The sequence below is a fragment of the Salvelinus fontinalis genome, chromosome 27 (assembly GCF_029448725.1).
Source record: "Salvelinus fontinalis isolate EN_2023a chromosome 27, ASM2944872v1, whole genome shotgun sequence".
Taxonomy (NCBI): domain Eukaryota; kingdom Metazoa; phylum Chordata; class Actinopteri; order Salmoniformes; family Salmonidae; genus Salvelinus; species Salvelinus fontinalis.
The window spans coordinates 27,592,773-27,613,592 of NC_074691.1; the positions used below are offsets into that span (position 1 = coordinate 27,592,773).

At 41.8% G+C, this 20,820-nt stretch overlaps 1 long non-coding RNA gene across 1 annotated transcript in view; it reads left to right on the forward strand.

Moving 5' to 3' along the window:
- LOC129825377 (uncharacterized) overlaps window positions 1-4,149 on the forward strand; it is a 169,449-nt gene extending 165,300 nt beyond the window's left edge. Inside the window, exon 3 of the long non-coding RNA XR_008754855.1 lies at window positions 3,245-4,149. This is a non-coding gene — a long non-coding RNA (uncharacterized LOC129825377). The remainder of the gene's footprint in view (window positions 1-3,244) is intronic.
- Window positions 4,150-20,820: the final 16,671 nt, after the last annotated feature.

Consider the following 20,820-nt stretch of genomic DNA (forward strand, 5'->3'; position numbering starts at 1 on the left):
ATGTTGGACAAGGTGTCCTTTGTCAAGAACAATCGTTGTTTGGATTTAGAACGTCCATTATCCCTCTCGATTCAGCAAGCACACTAGCCAGGTGGCACGACGCTCTCCATGTCAACAAACGGAAGAGAACGGAACACGGCAAAACTCCCGAAAAATGTTCAATAATCTGATGAAACTATATTGAAAAAACATACTTTACGATGATATGGTCACATGTATCAAATAAAATCAAAGCCGGAGATATTAGTCGCCTATAACAGAAGCTTAACCTGTCTAGGATGAGGGTGCCGCTAGCGGCACTCCCCCCCCACCCCCACTGAAAAGGCAGAGCCGCGAAATTCAAAAAAAATATATTTTTAAAATATTTAACTTTCACACATTAAAGTCCAATAAAGTTAATGAAAGACACAGATCTTGTGAATCCAGCCAACATGTCCGATTTTTTAAATGTTTTACAGGGAAGACACAATATGTAAAGATGTAAATCTATTACCTAAAAAAACATTAGCATAATCCACCATCTTTTATTTGTCCACCAACACCAGTAGCTATCACCAATTCGGCTAAACTAAGATATTTATAGCCCCTAACCAAGAAAAAAACTCATCAGATGACAGTCTGATAACATATTTATGGTATGGGATAGGTTTTGTTAGAAAAATGTGCATATTTCAGGTAGATGGCATAGGTTACAATTGCACCCACCGTCACAAATGGACTAGAATAACTACATAGAGCAACGTGTTTACCTACTTACTAATCATCAAACATTTCGTAAAAATACACAGCATACACTAATCGAAAGACACAGATCCTGTGAATACAGACAATATTTCAGATTTTCTAAGTGTCTTACAGCGAAAACACAATAAATCGTTATATTAGCATAGCACATGTGCAAACATTACCCCAGCATTAATTCTAGCCAAAGTGAGCGATAACGTAAACATCGCCAAAATATATTATTTTTTTCACTAACCTTCTCAGAATTCTTCAGATGACACCCCTGTAACATCACATTACAACATGCATATACAGTTTGTTCGAAAATGTGCATATTTAGCCACCAAAATCATGGTTAGACAATGGGGAAAGTAGCCCAGCTGGTGAGAAAATGTCCGTGCGCCATATTAGACAGTGATCTACTCGTATACATAAATACTCATAAACGTGACTAAAAAATATAGGGTGGACAGCGATTGATAGACAATTTAATTCTTAATACAATCGCGGAATTACATTTTTTTAATTATCCTTACTTTTCAATACAGTTTGCGCCAAGCGAAGCTACATCAAAAAACATGGCGTCCTAAGCCACTAACATTTTTCGACAGAAACACGATTTATCATAATAAAAATGTCCTACTTTGAGCTGTTCTTCCATCAGTATCTTGGGCAAAGGATCCTTTCTTGGGTCTAATCGTCTTTTGGTGGAAAGCTGTCCTCTTGCCATGTGGAAATGCCAACTGCGTTCAGCATGAACTGGAAGCGTGCCCAGCGATTCACAGCGTTTCAGAAATAAATGTCCCAAAATCGCACTAAACGGATATAAATTGCTATAAAACGCTTTAAATTAACTACCTTATGATGTTTTTAACTCCTATAACGAGTCTTAACATGACCGGAGAAAGATTACTCCCAACACTAATGCTTGGAACAGGTGCGGGTCGGTGTCCTCCACGCGCATGACGCAGCTGCAAAAGACTTACTAGCTACAGGGTTTTTTAATTTATAGTGCCTGTGAACGCGCAATCGACGCCATTCAAATCGTCATCACGTAAAGGCATCCAGGGGAAGACGTAAGCAGTGTCCGTATACTCATAGGAATAACATTGGCTTTAAAACTGACTCCAGAACAGTGGCCAAAATTTCTGAAATCTGACTCCATGTCAGGGAAATTGCTGTAGAATGGGTTCTGTTCCACTTAGAGACAAAATTTCAACTCCTATAGAAACTATAGACTGTTTTCTATCCAATAATAATAATAATATGCATATTGTACGATCAAGAATTTTGTAGGAAGCCGTTTCAAAAATTACATGATTACCATAAATAGTGACAACAGCGCCCCCAGCCTCAACAGGTTAACAGAAGGCAAATCCATGTCTCTCTTCGCGCCTTCCTGAAAACAGGAAATGGAGGACACGTCATTCCATGAGCTGTAATTCGAGTCCAGATCAAGTTACACAGTCCATTTCTTCTCTCACTCCTTGTCGACATCTAGTGGAAGACGTATGAAGTGCATCTAAACTAATAAATAACAAGGGCTTTAATAGGCAGCCCCTGGAACAGAGCCTCAATTTCAGACTTTCCATTTCCTGTCAGGAAGTTTGCTGCAGAATGAGTTCTGTTTCACTCAGACATGCACATTTGTGGCCTGCTGGAGGTCATTTTGCAGGGCTCTGGCAGTGCACCTCCTTGCACTAAGGCGGAGGTACCGGTCCTGCTGCTGGGTTGTTGCCCTCCTACGGCCTCCTCCACGTCTCCTGATGTACTGGCCTATCTCCTGGTAGCGCCTGCATGCTCTGGACACTACGCTGACAGACACAGCAAACCTTTTTGCCACAGTTCGCATTGATGTGCCATCCTGGATGAACTGCACTACCTGAGCCACTTGTGTGAGTTGTAGACTCCGTCTCATGCTACCACTAGAGTGAGAGCACCGCCAGCATTCAAAAGTGACCAAAACATCAGCCAGGAAGCATAGGAACTGAGAAGTGGTCTGTGGTCACCACCTGCAGAATCACTCCTGTTTTGGGGGGTGTCTTGCTAATTGACTATAATTTCCAGATTTTGTCTATTCCATTTGCACAACAGCATGTGAAATGTATTGTCAATCAGTGTTGCTTCCTAAGTGGACAGTTTGATTTCACAGAAGTGTGATTGACTTGGAGTTACATTGTGTTGTTTAAGTGTTCCCTTTATTTTTTTGAGCAGTGTATATATATATAAAAATGTAATGGAGTAGAATGTAACAGCAAACCCACACATCTCAACACAGCGAGCATGCTTCCTCCAATCAGTCTACATATTATGGATTAGAGGGAGCATGGTCGAGATGCGTGTGTCTGCCGCTCCACCCCACCCCCACATGGAATAGCCTATTTGAGGCAGGCCCACAAAAAAGGCCAAAGTGAAATGGAACTTCACTTTATGTTCCCTGTACTCTATATATCTGTGTATTATACCTATTGATACAGGGCTCATATTTGAAACTATTCTAACTAAACATTTTCTTTCACAGTGACACTGACTCCGAATGGGAGCCCTAACGTGCTAACGTGTCCATCCCCCTCTGAAGCTGGTTCATTCAGCTGGACCCCTGCTGTCTCTGGCTCCACACCTCCCGGGCCATCTAGAGGTAAACTGTTCATATTTACTCTTGAGGTGCTGTCCTGTTGCACCCTCTACAACCACTGTGATTATTAGTGTCTGACCCTGCTGGTCATCTATGAACGTTAGAAAATCTGTTCTGTTATAATCTCCACCCGGCACAGCCAGAAGAGGACTGGCCACCCCTCATAGCCTGGTTCCTCTCTAGGTTTCTTCCTAGGTTTTGGCTTTCCAGATAGTTTTTCCTAGCCAACGTGCTTCTACACCTGCATTGCTTGCTGTTTGGGGTTTTAGGCTGGGTTTCTGTACAGCACTTTGAGATATCAGCTGATGTACGAAGGGCTATATAAATTGATTTGATTTGATAGAGGACTGAGGGTCTTCCAAATATTGAAAGTGTGTAAATAGTTCCCCATGTTATTTTGTAAATTTATTTTTTTTTTTTTTTTTTTTTATATTTATTTTTCCATTTTTTTCCCTCCGTTTTTTGGGGGGGTGTGTTAGAGTACCATTTTGGTATTTTGTATATAGTTAATTGTATCAAAATGTATACCTTCACCAATTTGGCCACTTGGGTACATTTGGGCTACTTGTGTGGGACACCTGGGTGACTTCATGATAAATGTCATGTAGCACACTCATTTTGGAACTTATCATTCTGAAACTTTACACAAGTACTGTTGCCCTCTTCTGTTTTTCACTGAAATTGTACCCATATTCATATCTGAATGTTTGTTTTTATCTTGTTCATTTTAAAGATGATGATACAACAATTAAAAAGAAAAAACATATGGTTTTTTCATTGTATTATCTAAACCAGATCTATTGTGTTATATTCTCCTACATTCAATTCACATTTACACAAACTTCAGAGTGTTTTCTTTCAAATGGTACCAAGAATATGCATATCCTTGCTTCTGGGCCTGAGCTAGAGACAGTTAGATTTGGGTATGTCTTCAGGCGGAATTTGAAAGAAGGGGGGGGGGGGGGGGGGGGCTGTAAGAGGTGTTAAGCTTTCTGCCAATATCAGATATGTCTACGTCCTGGGAAATGTTCTTGTTACTTACAACCTCATGCTAATTGCATTAGCCTACGTTAGCTAAACCGTCCCGTCCCACGATCCAGCTCAAATAAGCAAATAGAAATGACAGTCCATCATTACTTTAAGACATGAAGGTCAGTCAATCAGGAAAATGTCAAGAACTTTGAAAGTGTCTTCAAGTGCAGTCGCAAAAACCATCAAGCGCTATGATGTGAAACTGGCTCTCATGAGGACTGCCACAGGAAAGGAAGACCCAGAGTTACCTCTGCTGCAGAGGATAAGATCATTAGAATTAACTGCACCTCAGACTGCAGCCCAAATAAATGCTTTACAGAGTTCAAGTAATCAACATCAACTGTTCAGAGGAGACTGTGTGAATCAGGCCTTCATGGTTGAATTGCTGCAAAGAAACCACTACTATAGGACACCAATAATAAGAAGAGACTTGGTTGGGCCAAGAAACACAAGCAATGGACATTAGACCGGTGGAAATCTGTACAAATACAAATGTGTGATTTTTTGGTTACAACCGCTGTGTCTTTGTGAGACATGGAGTAGGTGAACGGATGATCTCTGCATGTGTGGTTCCCACCATGAAGCATGCAGGTGTGATGGTGTGGGGGTGCTTTGCCGGTGACAATGTCCATGCTTAATTTAGAATTTAAGGCACACTTAACCAGCATGACCACGACAGCATTCTGCAGTGATACCTTATCCCATCTGGTTTGTGCTTAGTGGGACTATCATTTGTTTTTTAACAGCACAACGACCCCAAACACAACTCCAGGCTGTGTAACGGCTATTTGACCAAGAAGTATAGTGATGGAGTGGTGCATCAGATGACCTGGCCTCCACAATCACCCGATCTCAAACCAATTGAGATGCTTTGGGATTAATTGGACTGCAGAGTGAAGGAAAAGCAGCCAACATGTGCTCAGAATATGTGGGAACTCTTTCAAGACTATTGGAAAAATATTCCAGGTAAAGCTGGTTGAGAGAATGCCAAAAGTGTGCAAAGCTGTCATCAATGGAAAGGGTGGCTACTTTGAAGAATCTCAAATATAAAATATGTTTTGATTTGTTTAACACTTTTTAGGTTACTACTTGATTCCAATTGTGTTATTTCATAGATTTGATATCTTCACTATTATTCTACAATGAAGAAAATAGTAAAAATAAAAATAAAAGAACCCTTGAATGAGTTTGTGTGTCCAAACTTTTGACTGGTACTGTGCATTAAAGATAAGACAGGCTCTCAGCTACTTTTTTTGTAATTGCCCAGTGATATGTGTCTAGGTTTTTTATTGCAGAGATAAAACTAAAGGGAGACTTGTCAGAACCTGTCTGCAGGGGGAAAGTGGGCGGGTAGTGCAAGACAACAAATTCAAAGATAGACTACTTTTCTATACTCAAGAGGAGAGAGAGACACATAGTTAGACTGCTGTTTTATTATTCAACTTTATTTTAAACTCAATACTAGTATTGTTTTCAATTTGTGTTTCTTCACCAGGCAACACTAAATAGTTGGCTTGTGACTGGTGGTTACGGGGAAGCAAGAGAGTAGCTTGCGTGATGTGTAGCCTATGATTGTAGGCAGATCTGGAGCAGAGCCTGCCTGTCTACCCAAACTATCGCTTGCTCCCCAGTTAGCAAAATGTATCTGGGCCGGACCTGGCCCACATCGGCCACTTGTGTGGCCCACATGTGGTTTGAAATTAGGGCCCTGAAGCGGCCCAGATGCAGCAGCCGTACCTCAGACAGAATTGACCCACCTTATGACCGCATTTTAGCCAACAACTCAGCAAAAGATCCCTTATTCTAGCCAGAACAAGGCCGTGGTGCCATGATGAAACTGGAGGTCTGCCATAAGAAAGCTTCATTTGGGTAAACGTTCTAAGAGACACTTTCTCTGGGCAAGATTCTACAACAATAAAGACAGGGCTGGACTGTGATTTGTAGCTTTTATTCACAAGTAAAAGATAATACATACAATGCTAAAACTACAACGTGGCTATTCTTGAGCTACAACCCCACATTTGGTTGGTCTGGACAGGACCAAGAAACAATCTGATTCATGTGTTGGGAAATCATAGTACAGCAGTTGAAGAATAATTCCAGTATTTAGGACACAAATCTGTATTTATCATATCAATGCCATGTTATAGAAGGGTGATTAGACTTTTTATATATATATCACTTGCTTGAGTAACTCACCTGAAGCAGCATTCAGCTTCCTGAGCATCTTCTGGAAATGTGGTGGAAGGTTAATGTCAGGGTTGTTTTCTCAGCAGGTATGTATCATTTTTATTTTGGTGTTCCAGGGGTGTGTAGAAAGGGTTCTACATGGAACCAAAAATAACTTTTCAGTATGTAGAGGGAGATGGACATGCTCAACTAAATGATTACATTATCTAAAAAAAGAGTTTGCTAGATTCTCGCAATTATAACAGGTAAATTGTTTAAAGTGTATACAGTAGTACTAACCCTCAATTGCTGCTCTCAACGTAATTGGCGGTTCCCAACAGTAAACATTCTGTATCCTTTCATCTTTACCATTTTACCAGTTTTTAATCTTTTAACTCTCATCCTCATGTCAATATAAATGTTTTCTAATATTGTATTTTTGTGTAAAATAATAGAAGCAGCGCATTCTATTGTGTACTAGGACAACAACCACCCGAGCCACTGCCTGTTCACCCCGATACCATCAAGAAGGCCAGGTCAAGTACAGGTACATTAAAGCTGGGCCCAGAAGACAGAAGTGTCATGCCCTGACCATAGAGAGCTTTTTATTCTCTATGTTGGTTGGGTCGGGGTGTGACTAGGGTGGGTCATCTAGGTGTTTGTGTGTCTATGTTGGCCTGTTATGGTTCCCAATCAGAGGCAGCTGTTTATCGTTGTCTCTGACTAGGGATCATATTTAGGCAGCCATTTCCCCTTTGTGTTTTGTGGGATCTTGTCTATGGATAGTTGCATGTCAGCAATATTATTAGCTTCACGTTTCGTTTGGTATTTTGTTGTTTTTGTTCGGTGTTCATTTAATAAAGAAAAATGTACGCCTACCACGCTGCACCTTGGTCCATTCCTTTCGACGAGCGCGATAAGAAGCTAATTTTCAATCTCAAGGCCATCAGACTGTTAAACAGCCGTCACTAACACAGAGAGGCTGCTGCCTACATACAGACTTGAAATCATTGGCCACTTTAATAAATAGATCACTAGTCACTTTAATAATGTCACTTGAATAATGTTTAGATATCTTGCATTACTCATCCCATATATGTATATATATACTGTATTTTTATACCATCGATTGCATCTAGCCTGCACCGCTCGGTCATCGCTCATCCATATATTTATATGTATATATTCTTATTCATCCCTTTACTTAGATTTGTGTTTATTAGGTAGTTGGTGTGGAATTGTTAGATTACTTGTTAGATATTACTGCACTGTCGGAACTAGAAGCACAAGCATTTTGCTACACTCGCAATAACATCTGCTAACCATGTGTATGTGACCAATAAAATGTTATTTTATTTGATTTAGATTTGGGAGGAAAGCTCATGCTGTGGGTGGGGGGTGTCCTCATCAGTGAAATATCTCTGAACCACTCTCCTATGGGGAGAGACAAAGAACCCTTTTAGGTTTAGGTAGCATATTATTTTCCTTAGTGGTTGATCATTTGATTCATGTTTTACAGATAATTATACCGCAGTGCGGCTAAAACTACCAGAGGCAGAGGAGCACACAGATACAGAGGAGTCTATTGTGAAGGTGAAATGCAGTCAAAAGTTATGTTTGGTTTGATTATTTTTAGGTTTTGTGACTTGTAGAAAGCATTGTATAAATGGCCTTAGTATAAAGATGTTCAGTCTCATTAAACTTTTAAAACATTTGTTAGAAAAACAAACAGAAGATTCCCAGGAGAAAGTGATGATGACGAGCCCAGGAGTATGTCAGAGAGAAACATACCCAGTGCAACAACAATTTAGAAACGACCCAAGAGCAGCAGTATGTTAAAGATAAAACTGTACAGTGCACCAAAAATAAATAAACCACTGCTGTCCCAAAACTATGCATCTCGTGGGCCATCTGACTTCAGAGGACACGCCTCTCCTGGGCCGTCCGAATCCAGAGGACACACCTCTCCAATGTCATCAGACTCCAGAAGACATGCCTCTCCTGGGCCATCAGACTCCAGAAGATATGCCTCTCCTGGGCCGTCCGAATCCAGAGGACACGCCTCTCCTGGGCCATCAGACTCCAGAAGACATGCCTCTTCTGGGCCATCAGACTCCAGAAGACATGCCTCTCCTGGGCCATCAGACTCCAGAAGACATGCCTCTCCTGGGCCATCAGACTCCAGAAGACATGCCTCTCCTGGGCCATCAGACTCCAGAAGACATGCCTCTCCTGGGCCATCAGACTCCAGAAGATATGCCTCTCCTGGGCCATCAGACTCCAGAAGACATGCCTCTCCTGGGCCAACAGACTCCAGAAGACATGCCTCTCCTGGGCCATTAGACTCCAGAAGACATGCCTCTCCTGGGCCATCAGACTCCAAAAGACATGCCTCTCCAATGTCATCAGACTGCTCTCAACTATTGCTGCTCTCAACTATTTCTACAATAGAAATATCATTGAAGATACTGTGGGCTGTATGTTGGGTAATGGAGAGGAGCAGGTCCTACTGTCAGAATGAAGGTCAACCGAGGAATGGCATACAACATTATTATGACATCAAATGTTACGTCACATGCGCCGAATACCCACAGGTGTAGACCTTACAGTGAAATGCTTACATTCAAGACCATAACCAACAATGCAGTTTTAAGAAAAAACATTTAAAAAAGTAAGAGATAAGAATAACAAATACTTAAAGAGCAGCAGTAATGCCCGACTAAAACCGTTATGTGTGTGATGCTGCAATTTTTAAAAACAAAAGGGTAAACTAGACTTTACCTTCAAAATGGCAAGTGGCAGAAACTCTTCCCACCTTCTCGTCTATACGGTAACGTTAGCTACATGCTAATGTTTGCCAAGCTAACACAAATTATTTAACTCGGTAAGTAGCTAGCTAGCTATAGAGCACTAGCCAAGCACATGAACTCAGCAAAAAAAGAAACATCCTCTCACTGTCAACTGAATTTATTTTCAGCAAACTTAACATGTGTAAATATTTGAATGAACATATCAAGTTTCAACAAATGAGACATGAACTAAACCAGTTCCACAGACATGTGACTAACAGAAATGGAATAATGTGTCCCTGAACAAATGGGGGGGGGTCAAAATCAAAAGTAAAAGTCAGTATCTGGTGTGGCCACCAGCTGCATTAAGTACTGCAGCACATCTCCTCCTCATGGACTGCACCAGATCTGCCAGTTCTTGCTGTGAGATGTTACCCCACTCTTCCACCAAGGCACCTGCAAGTTCCCGGACATTTCTGGGGGGAATGGCCCGAAGCCCTAACCCTCCGATCCAACAGGTCCGAGACGTGCTCAATGGGATTGAGATCCGGGCTCTTCGCTGGCCATGGCAGAACACTGACATTCCTGTCTTGCCGGAAATCACGCACAGAATGAGCAGTATGGCTGGTGGCATTGTCATGCTGGAGGGTCATGTCAGGATGAGCCTGCAGGAAAAGGAGGAGGAGGAAGTCTTCCCTGTAACGCACAGCGTTGAGATTGCCTGCAATGACAACAAGCTCAGTCCGATGATGCTGTGACACACCGCACCAGACCATGATGGACCCTCCACCTCCACCTCCAAATCGATCCCGCTCCAGAGTACAGGCCTCGTTGTAACTCTCATTCCTTCGACGATAAACGCGAATCTGACCATCACCCCTGGTGAAAGTCAGGCAAAACCCTGACTTTACAATGAAAATCTGTGAAGTTATTTGGATTTTTACTAATTATCTTTGAAAGCCAGGGTCCTGAAAAAGGGATGTTTCTTTTTTTGCTGAGTTTATATGCGAGTCTGAGTCACCAATAGTCGAGAAGGCGAGTCCAAGTCCAAGTACGAGTCACCATTCAATGGTGACCAGAGTCCAAAGTCAAGTCACAAGTCCTGAAAATCGGCCCTAGACTCGAGTACTACAACAGTGCTACTTTAAATTTAGCCCGCATTTGGCCACACTTACTGTATGACAGAAAAAATGTAAAGTACTAGCCAATATAATGGTTAGCAGAATACATCCAATGCTATGTTATCTCCAGCCCTCTAACTGACTATATAATGTAATTTTGTCTGCTCCAGCGTTTATTGACAGGTACATCCAAGAGCATGTTCAACTATCTGTTGACAGTTAAGGCACTGAAAACACACAATTATCATCTCATTACCACTCCACTCCTTCACTGTAATCCTGACATGTTATATTCCTCTGGGTCTGCCACCGGTGTGTATCATGACTTAATTATACAAGCATGTCAAATATGATTTACACATGTCAAATATGTGTTGCATCTGTATACTGAGTTTTGTAGTTGCAAACAATATTTGCAAACGTAAGTTAATTTGAGAATAAATGCGACAACACTTGCAAGCGCATAATGTGATGTATGAACAAATACAACAGCAGTTACAAACAGGTTAAGTTGATATGTGAACAAATACAACAGCAGTTACAAACAGGTTAAGTTGATATGTGAACAAATACAACAGCAGTTACAAACAGGTTAAGTTGATATGTGAATAAATACAACAGCAGTTACAAACAGGTTAAGTTGATATGTGATAAATACAACAGCAGTTACAAACAGGTTAAGTTGATATGTGATAAATACAACAGCAGTTACAAACAGGATAAGTTGATATGTGAATATATACAACAGCAGTTACAAACAGATTAAGTTGATATGTGAACAAATACAACAGCAGTTACAAACAGGTTAAGTTGATATGTGAATAAATACAACAGCAGTTACAAACAGGTTAAGTTGATATGTGAATAAATACAACAGCAGTTACAAACAGGTTAAGTTGATATGTGAATAAATACAACAGCAGTTACAAACAGGTTAAGTTGATATGTGAATAAATACAACAGCAGTTACAAAGTTACAAACAGGTAAAGTTGATATGTGAATAAATTCAATAAGATTTGCACACGTGCAACTCCATTTCAGAATGATGCAACAAATGTACTAAATTTGCAACTGGTGCATCTTCTTCTGTGAATCCAAACTACACTTGCAGATGTCATCTGTATTTATTATTTAGACCCCCCCAGCCGTTTCTTTTTACGCTGCTGCTACTCGCTGTTTATTATTTATGCATAATCATTTTACCTACATGTACAAATGACCTCGACTAACCTGTACCCCCACACAATAACTCGGTACCGGTACCCCTATACCCTAGTTATTGTTATTATATTGTGTTACTTTTTAATAATTTTTTACTTTAGTTTATTTGGGAAATATTTTCTTAACTCTATTTCTTAAACTGTATTGTTGGTTAAGGGCTTGTAAGTAAGCATTTCCCGGTAAGGTTGTATTCGGCGCATGTGACAAATAAAGTTTGATTTGTTACATTCCATATTATGTTGTCATCTATTTGTGCTGTATTGCTAGCTGTCTGAAGTTGGACAAATCATCAGCATGAACAATACTGAATTGTGTCAAGTGGACTGAATTCTCTTTCAAATAATGTTGTGGCTCTCTTTCACATCTGCTAAGCACACCTCTGCCTCTGCTAGCCACACAACCACTGCCTCTGCTAGCCACACAACCTCTGCCTCTGCTAGCCACACAACCACTGCCTCTGCTAGCCACACAACCACTGCCTCTGCTAGCCACACAACCTCTGCCTCTGCTAGCCACACAACCTCTGCCTCTGCTAGCCACACAACCACTGCCTCTGCTAGCCACACAACCTCTGCCTCTGCTAGCCACACAACCACTGCCTCTGCTAGCCACACAACCACTGCCTCTGCTAGCCACACAACCACTGCCTCTGCTAGCCACACAACCACTGCCTCTTCTAGCCACACAACCACTGCCTCAGATGTGACATTGGACGGGATCACAGTGTCTCCCAACCCCCCTGTTTCAGTCCCCAGTAATTATTCTGCAATAGCTTATGTGCCGGGGGGCTAGGGTCAACTTGTCTTATCTGGAGCCGTATTTACAAAGTGTCTTAGAGTAGGAGTGCCGATCTAGGATCAGTTTTGACTTTTAGATCATAGTTGATCTTTCTGCGTCTCCCCTCCCGGAGGAGCTACTAGCTGTGCTGCCGTTCCGACTGCAGCTACCCCTGGCCTGATTTCACAGGATGTTCTACCTTGTCCCAGACCCCTGCAGATCAAGTTTATCCAGATAGTCACTGTGCTTCTGCCTCTACATTGCTAGATGTTTTTAGTTTAAGGCTGGGTATCTGTAAATCACTTTGACTGTTGATCAGGGCTGTCCTGATTAACATGATACACTAGTCATGCATTGTAACAAGAACAGTGAGTGTTGTGTTGGGGTTGTATATCCTTATTTTCCAAATGTGAACATTTAGCTGATCTGGATTAGACTACATTTTAATTTAAATTATTTGCTAGGATGACCAACATTACTCTCCATGACTACCATCCACATGCAATCCACCACCACTTCTCTAATGAACACGTCTCCTCAATCTATTGTACATGGAACAACGTTTTCTGTGTATTTATGATTCATGTTCCCTTTTGTCAATAACAGCTTCTACACATCATGGCACATGCTTGACTGAAAACGTCTTTAACAGTAGCTGTTTTGGCTAATGTTACTTGAGCATTGGCTTTGTAGCGATCATGCTATGTGGAAACACACTTTTTAATTATTTCATTAATCTTCCTCACCAATGCCTTGCTGTAGCTTTCAAATGATGAGAATATCATTTAGTAATTTCAAAAAATGTTATCCAATTTTTATCCTGACCCCCGTTTGAAAGTATGTCCAGAATGATAACACCTAACCTGATTGGTCAGAAGAAAAAGCCCGCCCACCAGAGCTCTCCTGTGTTTCTCTACTGGTTGCTTGAAGAGCACAGATTTTTTTACAACTACATCTGCTTTGGCGCAGGTTAGTCGCTAAACTAGTACAAAAACAGATTTGACACAGGCCAATGTAGTTTTGATTCACAGAAGTAGATTCACCTGTTGCAAAATCTTATTGGTTTTATTCACATATCAAGTTACATTTTTGAAAGACTTGCTGTATTGATTCACACATCACAATACCTGCTTGCTAGTGTTGCATTTATTCTCAAAAGAAGCTACAAAACTGATTTATACAGGCGCAACTGATATTTGACATACTTGTACACATGTACACCTCATACACTGACTGCAATCTTTAGCAGTGGTTGAGCAGTGGTGGTGATGGAGGGGAAGAGAGGAGAGGTGGAGCGATGGTAGGAGAGAAGAGCAAGCTGGTCATGGGTCTCTGTTCAGAAACACAAGCAGACCTCACTGAGTCCCAGGACAGCAACACAATTAGAACCAACCAAATCATGACAAAACAAAATGAGAATTACTTGACACATTGGAAAGAATTAACAAAAAAACTGAGCAAACTAAAATGCTATTTGGCCCTAAGCAGAGAGTACACAGTGGCAGAAATCCTGACCACTGTGACTGACCAAAATTTAAGGAAAGCTTTGACTACATACAGACTGAGCATAGCCTTGCTATTGAGAAAGGCCGCCGTAGGCAGACCTGGCTCTCAAGAGAAGTGTCACGTTCGTCATAGCGATGAGACCAAGGTGCAGCGTGATTGGAATACATTCTTCTTTATTAAACGAAGAACACTTAAACAAACTAACAAAACAACAAAACTAACGTGAAGCTGTAAACAACTAGTGCTGACATACAACTACACATAGACAACTACCCACAAATACAGGTGGGAAAAGGCAACCTAAGTATGATTCTCAATCAGAGACAACGATAGACAGCTGCCTCTGATTGAGAACCACACCCGGCCAAACACACAGAAATACAAATCATAGAAAAAGGAACATAGAATGCCACCCAAATCATACCCTGACCAAACCAAAATAGAGACATAAAAAGCTCTCTACGGTCAGGGCGTGACAAGAAGACAGTCTATGTGCACACTGCCCACAAAATGAGGTGGAAACTGAGCTGCACTTCCTAACCTCCTGCCAAGTGTTTGACCATATTAGAGACATATTAACCTTAGATTACACAAACCCACAAAGAATTTGAAAAACAAATCCAATTTTGATTAACTCCCACATCTATTGGGTGAAATACCACAGTGTGCCATTGCAGCAGTAAGATTTGTGGCTTGTTGCCACAAGAAAAGGGCAACCAGTGAAGAACAAACACCATGGTAAATACAAGCCATATTTATGTTTATTGATTTTCCCTTTTGTACTTTAACCATTTGTGCATCGTTGCAACACTGTATATAGCCATCATATGAAACTTGAAATGTCTCTATTCCTTTGGAACTTTGTGTAATGTTTACTGTTCATTTAATAATGTTAATTTCACTTTTGTGTTTTATCTATTTCACTTGCTTTGGCAATGTAAACATGTGTTTCCCATGCCAATAAAGCCCTTTGAATTGAATTGAATTGAGAGGGGGAAGGAGAAAGGTAACGAGGTTGAATGGTGGTGGGGAGGAGAGGGGGAGGGAGAGAGGTAGAGGTAACATTGGTTGAGTGGTGGGGGATGGGGGAAGAAAGGGAGAGAGGGGGAGGGAAAGGAAAAGAGGTAATAAAGGGCAGCTTTAATTTCCTCAGCCACTCAACAGCCAATCCTTGTCCATCTGCTGCCTCCCCATAACAACCTGCTGCTGCCTCCCCATAACAACCTGCTGCTGCCTCCCCATAACAACCTGCTGCTGCCTCCCCATAACAACCTGCTGCTGCCTCCCCATAACAACCTGCTGCTGCCTCCTCATAACAACCTGCTGCTGCCTCCCCATAACAACCTGCTGCTGCCTCCCCATAACAACCTGCTGCTGCCTCCCCATAACAACCTGCTGCTGCCTCCTCATAACAACCTGCTGCTGCCTCCCCATAACAACCTGCTGCTGCCTCCCCATAACAACCTGCTGCTGCCTCCCCATAACAACCTGCTGCTGCCTCCTCATAACAACCTGCTGCTGCCTCCCCATAACAACCTGCTGCTGCCTCCTCATAACAACCTGCTGCTGCCTCCCCATAACAACCTGCTGCTGCCTCCCCATAACAACCTGCTGCTGCCTCCCCATAACAACCTGCTGCTGCCTCCCCATAACAACCTGCTGCTGCCTCCCCATAACAACCTGCTGCTGCCTCCCCATAACAACCTGCTGCTGCCTCCTCATAACAACCTGCTGCTGCCTCCCCATAACAACCTGCTGCTGCCTCCCCATAACAACCTGCTGCTGCCTCCCCATAACAACCTGCTGCTGCTTCCCCATAACAACCTGCTGCTGCCTCCCCATAACAACCTGCTGCTGCCTCCCCATAACAACCTGCTGCTGCCTCCCCATAACAACCTGCTGCTGCCTCCTCATAACAACCTGCTGCTGCCTCCCCATAACAACCTGCTGCTGCCTCCCCATAACAACCTGCTGCTGCCTCCCCATAACAACCTGCTGCTGCCTCCCCATAACAACCTGCTGCTGCCTCCCCATAACAACCTGCTGCTGCCTCCCCATAACAACCTGCTGCTGCCTCCCCATAACAACCTGCTGCTGCCTCCCCATAACAACCTGCTGCTGCCTCCCCATAACAACCTGCTGCTGCCTCCCCATAACAACCTGCTGCTGCCTCCCCATAACAACCTGCTGCTGCCTCCCCATAACAACCTGCTGCTGCCTCCTCATAACAACCTGCTGCTGCCTCCCCATAACAACCTGCTGCTGCCTCCCCATAACAACCTGCTGCTGCCTCCCCATAACAACCTGCTGCTGCCTCCCCATAACAACCTGCTGCTGCCTCCTCATAACAACCTGCTCAGATTTAAATCTACTTGACATGCCTGAACATCAGTAGAAAAATGCAACGGTTAAATAAACCTGTCCCGGGAGGAAGAATAAAATGGAAAAAATACAAATAGCTGAATCCATATTCACAATTATAAAGTACTCCAGAACAACACTGCTTAAGGTTTAAGCATGTGTGAATATCAATTTATTATACAAAACAATGTTTTGTAGTCAATGTGGAAAGTGTCATGGGATAGACAGACAGTACTCAGACCCCTTGATTTTTCTACATTTTATTACGTTACAGCCTTATTGTAAAATGGATGAAATAAATACAATCCTTAGCAATCTACACACAATACCCCATAAGAAATTAGACATTTTGGCCAAATGTATTACATTTTTAAAACAGAAATACCTGACTATTTAGACTATTTGCTATGAGACTTGAAATTGAGCTCAGGTGCATCCTGTTTCCATTGATCAACGCTGAGCTGTTGCTACAACTTGATTGGAGTCTGCCTGTAGTGAATTCAATTGATTGGACATGATTTAGAAAGGCACACACACCTGTCTATATAAGGTCCCACAGTTGGTTGACAGTTCATGTCAGAGTAAAAACCAAGCTATGAGGTCGAAGGAAGGATTGTGTTGAGGCACAGATCTGGGGAAGGGTACCAAAACATTTCTGCAGGATTGAAGGTCCCAAAGAACACAGTGGCCTCCATCATTCTTAAATGGAAGAAGTTTTGAACCACCAAGACTCCTCCTAGAGCTGGCCACCCGGCCAAACTGAGCAATCGGAGAAGGGCCTCCACCAATTAGGACTTTGATAGTGGTCAGACAGAAGTCACTCCACAGTAACAGGCACATGACAGCCCGTTTGGAGTTTGCCAAAAGGCAACTAAAGACTCTCAGAACATGAGAAACAAGATTCTTTGGTCTGATGAAACCAAGGTTGAACTCTTTGTCACGAATGCCAAGAGTCACATCTGGCGGAAACCTGGCACCATCCCTACGGTGAAGCATGGTGTTGGCAGCATCATGCTGTGTGGATGTTTTTCAGCGGCAGGGACTGGGAGACTAGTCAGGATCAAGGAAAAGATGAACGGCGCAAGGTAGAGGGGGATACTTGATGAAAACCTGCTCAGAACCTCAGACTGGAGTGAAGGTTCATCTTCCAACAGGACAACAACCCTAAGCACACAGCCAAGACAACGCGGGAGTGGTGTCGGGACAAGTGTCTGAATGTCCTTGAGTGGCCCAGCCAGAGCCCAGACTTGAACCCGATCAAACATCTCTGGAGAGACCTGAAAATAGCTGTGCAGCAATGCTCCCCATCCAACCTGACAGAGCTTGAGAGGATCTGCAGAGAAGAATGGGAGAAACTCCCCAAATACAGGTGTTCCAAGCTTGTAGCATCATACCCATGAAGACTTGAGGCTGTAATCACTGTCAAAGGTTCTTCAACAAAGTACTGAGTAAAGGGTCTGAATAATTATGTAAATGTGATATTTATTTTTTTTAATTACAGAAATTTCAAAACCTGTTTTTGCTTTGTCATTATGGGGTATTGTGTTTGGCTTGACGGCGGGGGGGAACAATTTAATACATTTTAGAAAAAACTAACATTTAAAAAAAAATTGAAAATGTTAAGGGGTGTGAATACTTTCCGAAGGCACTGTATACGTTACATGATAGTTTGTTGTTAATCTGGCCTTCTCTGAGAAACGCATGGGGAATTATACATATTTCCTTCTGAAGGCAAGAAAGTGTGAGCACGCATGTGTTCATGTCAGCGCGTACGATGCGTGTGCACATTTGTGTGTATCAAGGTTATTACTGTTTTTTTTCTTCTGTTTTCTGTCTTGATTTACTCCGTTTATCTTTTTTTCTTTTAAGTTTTGTTTTAGTGTTAGGGACAGAAAGTAACCTGTGCCTGGGAGGCTAGAACCATTTATGTGTTGTGGGGTTTATTTCTTCCCTGTTAGCTAGTGATAGTAGTCCCCTGTTAGCTAGTGATAGTAGTCTCCTGTTAGCTAGTGATAGTAGTCTCATGTTAGCTAGTGATAGTAGTCTCATGTTAGCTAGTGATAGTAGTCTCATGTTAGCTAGTGATAGTAGTCCCCTGTTAGCTAGTGATAGTAGTCTCCTGTTAGCTAGTGATAGTAGTCTCCTGTTAGCTAGTGATAGTAGTCTCCTGTTAGCTAGTGATAGTAGTCTCCTGTTAGCTAGTGATAGTAGTCTCATGTTAGCTAGAGATAGTAGTCTCCTGTTAGCTCGTGCTAGTAGTCTCATGTTAGCTAGTGATAGTAGTCTCCTGTTAGCTAGTGATAGTAGTCTCCTGTTAGCTCGTGCTAGTAGTCTCATGTTAGCTAGTGATAGTAGTCTCCTGTTAGCTCGTGCTAGTAGTCTCCTGTTAGCTCGTGCTAGTAGTCTCATGTTAGCTAGTGATAGTAGTCTCCTGTTAGCTAGTGATAGTAGTCTCCTGTTAGCTCGTGCTAGTAGTCTCATGTTAGCTAGTGATAGTAGTCTCCTGTTAGCTAGTGATAGATGGTAGTCTCAAATCCCAGACCTAGAGCAACAGCACTACTTCAGGGGAGGATGTCAGATTCTCTTGGACATTTAGAAAAATATTGTTCCGGTGAGGGTCCTCTCTGAGAACTCTCCCACAAGCTTGGGTAAATGGGCCAAGCCTGAGAAATGGAACTCTTTCCGTCAGTGGTGGTCGGTGCCATTTAAGTTGAGGGAGAACCATTTTCTATGAGGATGGCCTCATTTCTATTACAGCATATTGGATAACTGTAATTCATATTCCACAGTGGTGGAAAAAGTACCCAATTGTTATACTTGAGTAAAAGTAAAGATGACTCAAGTAAAAGTGAAAATCACAAAGTAAAATATCACTTGCGTGAAAGTCTGAAAGCATTTGGTTTTAAATATACTTATGTATCAAAAGTAAATGTAATTGTTAAAATATACTTATTTATCAAAGTATAAATAACTTAAAATTCCTTATGTTAAGTAAACCACACAGCACCATTTTCGATTTTTTTTTATACATTTACGGATAGCCAGGGGCACACTCCAACACTCAGACATCTTTACAAATGAAGCATTTGTGTTTAGTGAGTCCGCCAGATCAGAGGCAGTAGAGGATGACCAGGGAGGTTCTCTTGATAAGTGTGTGAATTTTACTTTTTTTTCCTGTCCTGCTAAGCATTCAACATGTAACGAGTAATTTTGGGTGTCAGGGAAATGTATGGAGTAAAACGTACATTTTCTTTACGAATGTAATGAAGTTAAAGCTGCCAAAAATATAAATAGCAAAGTACAGTTACCCTATAAAACTAAAGTAGTACATTAAAGCATTTGTACTTAAGTACTTTACACCACTGATATTCCTTTCACCTGACACATTCTATACCGCCTGCACACTCTTGCCTGCATCTAGCTGATCTAGGATGTAATCATTAGTCCAACAGTTGATAACTAGAGTTTCTATAGGACAAATTCAGGTATGTTTATCCCTGTTTCCATCCGTTTGCTTCCTTTTAAGAAACGTTCAACAGAATCGGCAGAATTAATACACCCCTGATCACACACAAACAGAACTAGCAGCCACATACAGGGTGTGTTCGTAAATTCACTCGAGTGCCAAAGTGCGCTCTTGGCATTCAAAAATGAAGAGCCTTGTCAGATTGTCTGTTCATAAATTCAGAGAATTTCGCTCTTGGTGCATTTAGAGCGCACACTGGATGCTCTGGCCGAGGATTGGGGGTGATCCGAGCGTTCTAACCTCACAACAGCAGTCATGCTCCCAAGTTAATTGACTAAAGTTGGCTAGCTTGCTAGCTACTTCCAGACACAAATGAGATAATCTGTTATTCTGCGCTCTGGTACACTCAGACGAGAATGCTCTGAAATCAGAGTAGATAGCCAGAGTGAATTTACAAATGTACCCATAAACTGCATGATCACTTTGCTTGATGTATGTATAATGCCTTGACACAATCCTGTCTGTGAGCTCTACAGACAATTCTTTCCACCTCATGGCTTGATTTTTACTCTGACATGCACTGTCAACTGTGGGACCTTACATAGACAGGTGTGTGCTTTTTCAAATCATGTAAAATCAATTGAATTTACCACAGGTGGACTCCAAGTTGTAGAAACATCTCAAGGATGATCAATGGAAACAGGATGCACCTGAGCTCAATTTCGAGTCTCATAGCAAAGGGTCTGAATACTTATCCAAATAAGGTTTTTCTGTTTTATATTTTTTATAAATGTGCAAAAATGTCTAAAAACCTTTTTTCGCTTTGTCGTTATATGGGGTACTGTGCGTAGATTAATGAAAACAATTAATTTAATCAATTTCAGAAAAAGACTATAAAATAAAATAGGGAAGTGGTCTGAATTCTTCCAGAATGCACCGTATATACTACGAAATACAGCTCTCTCTCTCTCTCTCTCGCTTCTCTGTCACGCCCTGACCATAGAGAGCCTTTTTATTCT